The 10,016-nt window shown below is 40.5% G+C and overlaps 1 protein-coding gene across 1 annotated transcript in view; it reads left to right on the top strand.

Moving 5' to 3' along the window:
* The first annotated feature begins 359 nt into the window (after positions 1 to 359).
* csrnp1b (cysteine-serine-rich nuclear protein 1b) overlaps positions 360 to 10,016 on the top strand; it is a 32,314-nt gene continuing 22,657 nt past the window's right edge. The window contains exon 1 of the mRNA XM_060823758.1: positions 360 to 857. The gene's annotated coding sequence lies outside the window, so the exon portion shown is untranslated. The remainder of the gene's footprint in view (positions 858 to 10,016) is intronic.

Here is a 10,016-nt window from a genome sequence, read left to right as displayed (position 1 = left end):
AGAGAAAGATAAAAAAAATTTGAATTTTGCTTTACAACTTTAAATAAATATTAGCACGTTTGGTTAAATTTTATTTTACAATTCATTCTTACGTTACGACTTGGTTTGTGGATAAGCTGAAAAAAAATCCTGTGGTGGTTGCACAGTAATAAATGCAACATTAATGACTTGGGTAGTGAGAGAGAGAGAGGGAGGTTTTGCTGGGAACAGGAAGCAGTGGGTTGGAGTCTGTCAGAGCGTGCGTCAGTTCGCAACAAGCTTTTTTTTCCACTGGGTGGCGAGAGAAAGGAGAGCTAGCCCGGCAGGGAGGAGGAGAAGAAGGTGGAGAGAGGGAGGGAGTTGGGGGGGAGAAGAAACGACTGAGTCACTTCACTGGGAGCCAGTCAGTGGCGAAGCTCAAGCTGCAGCTCCATCCCCCTCCAGTCCGCTTGGAGCTACCGGAGCAGCAGTAAGCTCCGTGCCGCCTGCTCCCTGTCACTCGCTCCTTAGCAGCGGCAGCAACTCCGCTAATAAGCCCCAACCCCCCCCCCCCCCCCCAACCCAACCACCACCACCACCACCACCACCACCACCACCACACTCCTCCCCAGCCTCCCCCACTCACCCAACGACAGCGACCAGCCGCCGCTCTCCTCCACACCTCCAAGTGTCTCCCGTATTCGGGAATCCTAAACCAACTCCCTACAGCTCGCTCACTCACTCCTCCAGTTACCTTAATCTTCACAACATGAGAATATAAGAGAATCAACTTTTTATTTCAATTCAAAAAGAGGAATTCGACTCAATTTTTACAAGTCCCTGCCCTCTATTCTCCTTCAAATTAATGGTGATTATCAAGCCCTGAGAATTCTCAAGAGGTAAGTTTCTTTTTTTCTCTCTTTATGTTATAAGATTTCATAGAATTTCTGGTATGTAATCTCCCTGGCGGAGTTAGATAGTGTACTTGGATGGTATGTGTTGTAGCGCTACTTGTCAGATAGGGGTGTTACAGTGTTGCTTTAATGTGAGGTAGCTGGGGAATTAATGTATATTTATATCTTTTAACTGTCTGTTTATCTGCATAAAATATATATTTATTTGTGTCTGGTTAAGACTGAATGTAATTTTGTTCTTGTTCCAAAAAGTGCTTATTCAGTAGGTTCAGACTGTTCCTGCGAGTTGCTAGACAGAAAAAATATGTTGCCGTAGTAACCTGGAGTACTAGGATGTCTGAGTTTATGCTCAGTTGAAGTACTGCAGAGTGTAACAATCAAATGCACATATGTATGCCCATACTCGCTATGAGCAGATTTCATTTCATAGACACTGAGCATATTTTAGTTTTCTCTGTCACTGTACTTTGTGTCTGATGCAGAATACATCTCCATTTCAAAATGTGTACTCCTTAAACATAAAATTTTAACTTGTTATATAATTCTGAAGGAACAAATCGAAAGGAGTTAGATCATACTGTGTGTTGGTGGAAACATTGTAAATCTCGAATGTTGTGTTCTTGTAAATTCTGATATACCCTAATGAGCCGCCTTGTCTCTTTTAAGATAATTTCCAGCAAATACTCCTATACTGTGATCATTTTTAAGTAATATATTGAGAGATGTTTCTGATTGTGTAAGTTTTGTTTTATCTGCCTGTGGAATGTGGAGGTATTTGAAAGGTTGACTTCAAAGGAGGTTAATTAAGCCGCCTCAGTCAACAATGATGAGAGATAATGATCAGTCTTGAAGAGGCGAAGTTTCATGCTGTGTCTGCTCTTATAACTGAATCAGTTCCACTGTGCAAATTAACAAATCACTGTGAATTTTTCTCTCATGTATTCTATGTAGCAGGTTAGTTGTCTGTTCCTTCCCTCAGGAATGCTGCGCACATTTTTTAACATGTTTTTTTCCCCCAAATCCTTAATCCACATTCTTAGTCAATTCCAACGGTTGAGGGCCACTTAGTTGTGTATAACTTTTCAGCAAAAATCTGTTTCAGTAGTTTTTTTATATAAAAAGTGAAATTATGTCAAAATAAACATTTAGTCAATTATATTTTCCCAAGTTTACCTTTTTGATAATTTCAGTTACAAAATAATAACAAAAATTTGCTTTTGTACGGTGCTCCTAACTTAAGCAACAGGCAAAAGAAATTCTTAGACATTTTTTGCTGGGGTGAAGACCATTCAGATACCAAAGTTAGAAAATAGATGGAAAGGAGGAGGGTGAGCAAGAGCGTTTGTTGAAAAGTGGAACCAACAGAGTAAGAGCTGAACGTGGCCTAGTTAGTGTATTTATTTAATACACAAAGTTTGAGAATATATTGTCCTTTTTTTTAAGCTGATGCTTTCATTGTGAAATAACCTCCATTGTCTTAAATGTGCCAGGGCCTTGCCAATAAGTTAGTAAACCTTTTGGCTAGTTTAAATGACATTGTTGAAAGTTCATGTTTCTTGTGGTTTGAGATTCTGGGAACTAACAATTTAAAGGCTCCCAAGAATTTGAGTTCTTCAGAATCTTTTTTTCTGGGTATGTCTTTACAACAGAATAAATATTTTAGCTGAGTTTGGACACTGAACTGTTTTTCAGCTTTGCAATCGATGGAAGATTTTTTTTCCATGTTTTTTTAAAACTAGTGTCACCTGTACATACAAAGATTTGTTGAGATTCCCTTGACAACCATTTTGAGACCTATAAAAATTGAGGGCTGAGTAGAACTGGAATTATGCTACAATCTGTCTTCCCATCATTACCCACTTACAGTATTTCACCCCCCTCCCACACACATCTGCCTCTTCTCTTTTCTTTTAAGACCCTCAAATTTCATTGCTTCATCTAAATTTCTGATCGTCCATCCTAAATAGTCTCCTCCTTTTAGTTCAGCATCTTTTCTGTGTTTCTTTTCTATGAAACACCCAGGGCTTTTCTCATTTTCAAATTACTGAACCCTTCATTCTTTTTGCTGTTTTGCCACTCCAGTGGCATCTCACCAGTTTAAGAAATTGACTTCAGAACTTACTACTTCAGAAGTAGCCTTTCTAAATATAGCCCAATAAGTGAGTTGGGAAAGTATTTGCCTTTAAATTTAGGGCATTGGGGAGCTGAGTATAGCTTGTGAGATGTGTTTGTGGCACCTTGTGAGGAACAGCTGTAATTACAGTTTGGCCTGACTAAATAATTAATCAGCAGTAGAGCATGATAGTTATTAATCCCAGGAGTACCGTTCAAATCTGTTTCAGTAGAAACACTGTGCATTCTTCAACCACCTTCAACCTCTGTTCTGTTCTTTTCATCTAGCCCCTTCCCCACTTCTTGAATTCCCCTCCTGTGTTCTTTCCGTTTGGCTTTTTAAATAATTTTTTTTTTACAAATTGCTTTTTTAAATTCTAAATTTAGTGGCAATTTTTTCCTCCTGTTTGGCGCACACAGCTGGAGGGAGGAGGAGGTTAGAAAGGAACTGAGGTCTCGTGCTGGTTGGTTCCGAGCCAGCTGCCTTAAAAAGAGAATCATTTTGTTGTGCAGTAGAAATGAAAATGTGCAGTTCTTTTGGCAGAGATGGAGGGGAAGAAATTGCTGACCGTAACAATAGGAGGTGCAACATAAAGTTTCCTTCAATTGGCTTTCACATTCTCTTCTGTTGCTAAGTGTGTCACTTTTCTGAAAGGAACATTGGCCTGCACAATAAGCCATTGGCTATTTACTGTACAATCTTCTCATATTCAGAAGGTTGTTGTAGGACATTGTAGCTTAATATATAACTTGTTTCTACTTTATATATACTGTAATTCTTGAATAATGGTCCCATCTTGTGTTTATGTTAATCCATGACTTTTAGTCAAAATGGCTGAATTATTTATACTTAACGCCTGCTTGCCACTGAAGTCTGAATCTTCCTGGTTACCCTTTTGATAGGTTACCCTTGAAGACTGCTGTTCAGCCCCTTATTTCTGTGCATGTGCTCTTAGTTCCTTTTGTGCTACCTATGAAGCAAGAACACACTTTGTCCTGACAATTCTGATGGTGGGGGGATAAGAGAAGATAGATTTCAAAAACAAAAACTGAAATTGCCTGAAAATTGCTCAGCGGGTCCAGAGATATCTGTAGAGAGAAATCAGAGTTAATGTTTTGGGTGTAGTGACCCGAAACGTTAGCTCTGATTTCTCTCCACAGATGCTGCCAGTCCTGCTGAGCCTTTCCAGCAATTTCTGCTTTTGTTTCTGATTTTTGGCTACTGCAGTTCTTCTCTTTTTTAAGGTGGATTTCAACTGTAGATACAGAACTAGCTTGAAGGTGGAAGCCAGAGGGTGCTGGTGGGGGGGGTGTTTTCATACTGTGGCCAGTGGAGTGCCACAAGGATTGGTGCTAGGGTCCACTTCTTTTCATCACTTATATAAAATAATTTGGGTATGAACATAGGAGGTATAGTTAGTAAATTTGCAGATGACACCAAAATTGGAGATGTCATGGACAGCAAAGAAGGTCACCTCGGATTACAACAGGATCTGGACCAGATGGGCCAATGGGCTGAGGAGTGGCAGATGGAGTTTAATCAGAAATGCAAGGTGCTGCGTTTTGGGAAAGCAAATCTGACAATGGTAAGGTCCTGGGGAGTGTTGCTAAACAAAGAGACCATGGAGTGCAGGTTCATAGCTCCTTGAAAGTAGAGTCACAGGTAGATAGGATAGTGAAGGTGGTGTATGGTATGTTTTCCTTTACTGGGCAGAGCATTGAGTATAGGAGTTGGGAGGTCATGTTGGGACTGTACAGGATGTTGTTTAGGCCACCTTTGGAGTATTGCATGCAGATCTGGTTTCCTTCCTATTAGAAGGATGGTGTGAAACTTTGAAAGGGTTCAGGAAAGGATTTAAAAGGATATTGCCAGGTTTGGAGGATTTGAGCAATGGGGAGAGATTGAATAGGCTGGGGCTGTTTTCCCTGGAGCGTCGAAGACTGAGGGGTGACCTTTATAGAGGTTTATAAAATCAAGAGGGACATAGATAGGATAAATAGACAAAGTCTTTTCCCTGGGGTGGGGGAGTCCAGAACTAGAAGGCATAGGTTTAGGGTAAGAGTGGAATGACATAAAAAAGACCTAAGGGGCAACATTTTCACGCAGAGAGTGGTGCATGTATGGAATGAGCTGTCAAAGGAAATGGTGGAGGCTGGTACAATTACAACATTTAAAAGGCATTTGGATGGGTATATGAATAGGAAGGGTTTGGAGGCATATGGGCCAAGTGATGGCAAATAGGACTAGATTAGGTTCGGATATCTGATCGGAGTGGATGAGTTGGACCGAAAGGTCTGTTTTCATGCTATATATCTCTATGACTCTTAAATTGTAATTATGTAAAAGTCATTCCACATTCTCCCCTCTTCTCTCTTCACCACCCCTCCCCACCTCTTGCTTTTTGATTAACAACTTAATCTTAGAAACTTCTGTTTTACGCAATTATATGTAAGGTTGACTAGTTGTTTATAACTTATTGCAGTGAGGAAATTGGAATATATAGAACATTGTGCAGTGACTATCTTAACTCAGGCAGTGATTTGAAATGCAATAATTCGATATTATTTTTTTAAAAATCTGGTATCAGTAAAATTATCACAAACACAACTGTTTTCATTAATGTTTAATTGGTGAAAGGAGCTTGGGAGTCCCTGCCTGGCCTGTGTGATTCCCATCCCACAATGTGGCCTATCCAACAATTCTTGGAATGGGCAGCAAATGACCGCCTTGCCTACATCCCCAGAATGAGTAAAGATGACTTGCCAGTGGAACTGGCTCATTGCATGAGAGGTACATCAGTAGTGTTCTGATACCCAATATTTTATTGGGTAAAGCATATATCTGGTCATGGGAGTGTTTTGTTTTTCCCAATTGGACTGCAACACGTAAATTGCCAAGATTTAGTTAGCTCAGGAGCTTCACTAAGAACAGAAAAAATCAAATCCAAAATAAAAATGTGATTTCTGTACTCAGTTACTTGGCTATATTTTCACATTTGTTGATGAGCTATACCCAATTCCAGCAGCAACGCTTGAAATTGTCTCCGTGTCATGTTAGCTCAAAGTCAAAGAAACTAGTGTGATACAAGACAGCAAAGGGTTGCTCTCATAGTATGCATGCCCTGGCTTATGGCTTTGCAATTTGATGGAAAACGTCCAAAGTCCACAACAGAGTGCACCTTCCAAGATGTGTTCCTGGTTGGCAAACGGGAGCAAGAATCCTGACGTTGTTCCTCTTCTCACAGTTGCAGGTGTGCTAAGCAATGGCCTATTGTACTTTGCCTATTCCATTTTATTGACCCAATTTGAGACAAACCGACTCGATGCAGGCCACCAATTTGAATTTCAAGTCTTTTGTACTTAGTATCACTGAGCAATGTGTAGAGCCATTCAGAGGATTCTGATATTTTAATTGAGATGAGGTACTTATACTGTGCATCATTTGCAGTTTTATTAAAGCCACAGTAAATTTCCCAACCACTTCAGGTTTATGGTTCTGTAAATGGGTTTATCGTAATGGAACGTATTGCCCTTGGCATGCTGTGTTTGCAGGCTGCTGTCCTTTTTTCCATTGTTGTTCTTAATGAGAAATGCATGCTAGGTGCTTTAAAGGCAGGTGATTTATGAAGCTATTTGAAGGTGGCAAACTATTAAATTAATCATTGGACATGTAGTTTTTTTTCTATGTGGTTTTTGTTTTTTTTTACCATATTGCCATGTATTTTTAAATGTTTTAATGCAGGTGCATAATGTATAAACTAGCTTTTCTTTGACTGGAGAATTTCCATTCTCAGGTGGCTAGGAATGAACTTCAGTGTGCAAGTAGAAACCGGTTTGTCTACTTGTACAGCCACACCTCCACAAAGCGTTTTTGCTGCTGACAGAAATTTTTGGTTTTGGAAGAGCAGAGTTATCGGGAGTTCTCGGGCATCCTGCTCACCTACCTCGGTCTTTTCACACTCGATCAGCACCGATTTCAAACCTGTCACTGAGGAATACTAAAACTAGTTTTCTTTGCAGCTCTTCGATTTAGCAGTGTTGCTGTAGCCCTGTTGCATGAATTTAACTTTGCACAATTAATAGACCATGAGGAGCTCCGGTGTAGAAGTAAGCTCCAATTTTGACATGACAGCAATAGTCCAACATGTTTGACTGGGGAGCACACATGACTATAAAGAAATTTCTATCCCTTGCGGACTAAGGACTGTCCTGGATACTATCTTTTTTACACGTTTTTTGATATGGCAAAAGATTGGTTATATGTCTGCTCCTTTGTCACTTTTTGTTGGCTGGCTTTGTACGCTCTAGTGAAGTCACTCTGGGCCTTTGCTTAATGACATTAAAGGCACTTGTTAATTCATGTCGCTTATCTTGTTACTTCCTCCACCACCATCAGCTTGCCCTACCACCTTGCTTGGGAAATGTGCAAAGTGGCAGAAGCCAGAATTATGGTGTGCCGATGACACTTCTATCCAGCAACTTGTTTGAAAGGTCAGTTAAAAGAACAATAAAGGGAAAAATATTGCTTTGTGGATTTAGATATCTGCACCATGATCCCACAAGGTTTTCCACCTGCAAGTGGGAGGAGGCAGAGAATCTAGAGGTGAAAAGAAGCAAGTAGGAAAGGAGAAGGAAAGATTGTTGCGAGGGTAAGTCAGAAGGCTTTGCTTCATAGTTTGCCATTTCTTTGGAGTGTGGGTATGGAGGAATGTCACTTTTTACATTAACTCTGAGCCTGATTTAACACAAAAATGTAAACTCCCAATTTTTACTCTGGGGCTTATTTTAAGTACTATGCTGAAACAGGAGGAATTTTATTAAAGGCATTCCTCTGACTACAAGTCAGGAAATTAATGCAAATCAATGTCAAGGCCAAGCAGAAGGGAGCTTCCTGGAGAAAAAAGGTGCCTCCTTATTTGACGGAACCACATCGTTTCACCCAATAAAGAGTGAGTAACTGTACTGTGACAATAATGAAAGATGGTTTTCTACTTTGCTGGCTCTTGTTTGTGTCTTTTAGATGATTTGAGAGTCGTGGCAGAGAAATATTTTAAACCAGTGCTGTTATTAAAGGGCATTGACAACAGTGGTTAGCTCAGTTGACTGCACAGCTGGTTCATGATACAGAGTGACACCCGACTGCACAAGTTCAATTCCCACACTGGCTGAGGTTACCATGAACCTTCCCAACCTTGTCCCTCGCCTGAGGCATGGTGACTATCTGGTTAAACTCCTCACCAGTTGTCTGTCAGTCTCTCTCTCTCTCTGTCTGTTGTGAGGGACCAGTCCTCTGGAACTATACAACGTGTGATTGAGCCAAAGTGGTGGGAGAGTTTTTGCTCTTCCCATACCTATTGTGATTTGTACAACTGAGGCAGCCTCTTCGCTCGGTTACTCCTCTTCCCAAAGAGTGGAATTCAAGTCTTGTTGAAGCCAAGTCTTTCACTGCTAGCTATGTTGGAGAACAGAGAACTCTGCACAAACCAGGGACTCTTTTGATCTGTGTGGCTCAATTGTGTGGTTCCTTTAACTACTAGAGTTGGTGAGGCTCAAAGCCAGTTTGACTCCTCACTTAAGAGTGGACTTAGAATCTCATTGCTGAGTCAGTGCAGTCTTCCCTTTTTGCTAAACTAACTAGTAGCTTGGCTGACAAAGAAATTGCTGGAAAAGCTCAGCAGGTCTGGGGGAGCATCTATGGAGAGCAGTTCTGGGGAATGGTCACTGGATCCAAAACATTAACTTTGATTTCACTCTACAGATGCTGTCAGACCTCCTGAGTTTTTTCCAGCAATTTGTTTTTGTTTCTGATTACAGCATCTGCAGTTCTTTCAGTTTTCATTGGTTTGGATCAGTTGGTTAAGGCTCTCAAAGACTTCATTTAAACTGATCCTCCAGTGCAGGACTGAGGGGGCAGAGGTGTCATCTTTTGACAGAAACATTGAAAGCAGGGATTCTGGCTTGTTCCTGGCAAGGGTTTTTTTTTTGCCAGAATTCCTATCCAGTATGACAGTTTAGCTAGCTTTTCATTACACTTGTTGTATTTGGGATTTCTTTGTGCACAGTGTAGCCACCATATTTGTTTACATAAGTGGCTGTGCTTCAGAAAATTAATTGGCTGTGAAGCGCTGTGGGATGTCTTGAGGGTGTGATGTGGTTCTATATACTTTGTCTTTGTTAAAACGATCAAGAAATTGATCCCAGCTGACCATGCCCTTTAAGCGGCACTGCCTTCACTCTTCAATCTTTCCTTGCATGCTCCAACCCCTTAACATAAAGGAGCTATCAAACGCATCTGGGTGAAATACTTGTAACGCACTGTTCCAGGCTGAGTGGGAGTCATAGAGCCAGTAGAAAATTCCTGTGGGTTCTATCTGTTCCACTGTTTATTTTTACTAAAACAGTTTAAATGGAATGAATGAGGGAGAGCTGGAGCCAAGGAACAGAATGTTCTTTGGCAGTGGAGACAGGGTACAAAGCTATTTTTTTTCATCCTGTGTGAATGTGAAAACTAGGTTGCAGATGTAATAATTTCTCTTGCTGTGCCAGCAGAGGGCAGTGCAATGGGATATTTATTCTGCTGCCTGTGACGACAATTCTGCAGAACCTGAGCTGAATAGATTTTCAAAACTCTTTAGTTTGCAGAAAAAAAAGACATTTTATCTGGTATTAGTGTCTGAGTAAGATTTTTTTTCACCATTCTGGCAGTAAGTTACCTTTTTTTTCCACAGTGAGTTACCTATTTTCCACAATCTATAGGTTTGAACCAAGAGGCTCCATCTGTTTTGGATTAAAGCCAGGAAGGAAAGAACTGACTGCCAACATTACCAGAGGGAATTGCCCTATCCCAGCTGTAACTTAGTGTCAGATAAAACATAAGTTTGTTAGCATTTCTTCTGCAGGGAAGAGCAATGCTTTGAAAGGATTTCTGGTGGTATTTTTACATTTTCTTTTTGGATGCTATCCTATCTCCTTGCTGTTTGATGTAAGCTGTTTATGAAATGAAAGAAATGAGCTAAAATGCTTAATGATACC

The sequence above is a fragment of the Hemiscyllium ocellatum genome, chromosome 4, assembly GCF_020745735.1.
Source record: "Hemiscyllium ocellatum isolate sHemOce1 chromosome 4, sHemOce1.pat.X.cur, whole genome shotgun sequence".
Classification (NCBI taxonomy): Eukaryota; Metazoa; Chordata; class Chondrichthyes; order Orectolobiformes; family Hemiscylliidae; genus Hemiscyllium; species Hemiscyllium ocellatum.
The sequence above is the reverse complement of the archived record's forward strand: the minus strand, read 5'-3'. Positions and strand labels throughout refer to the sequence as shown.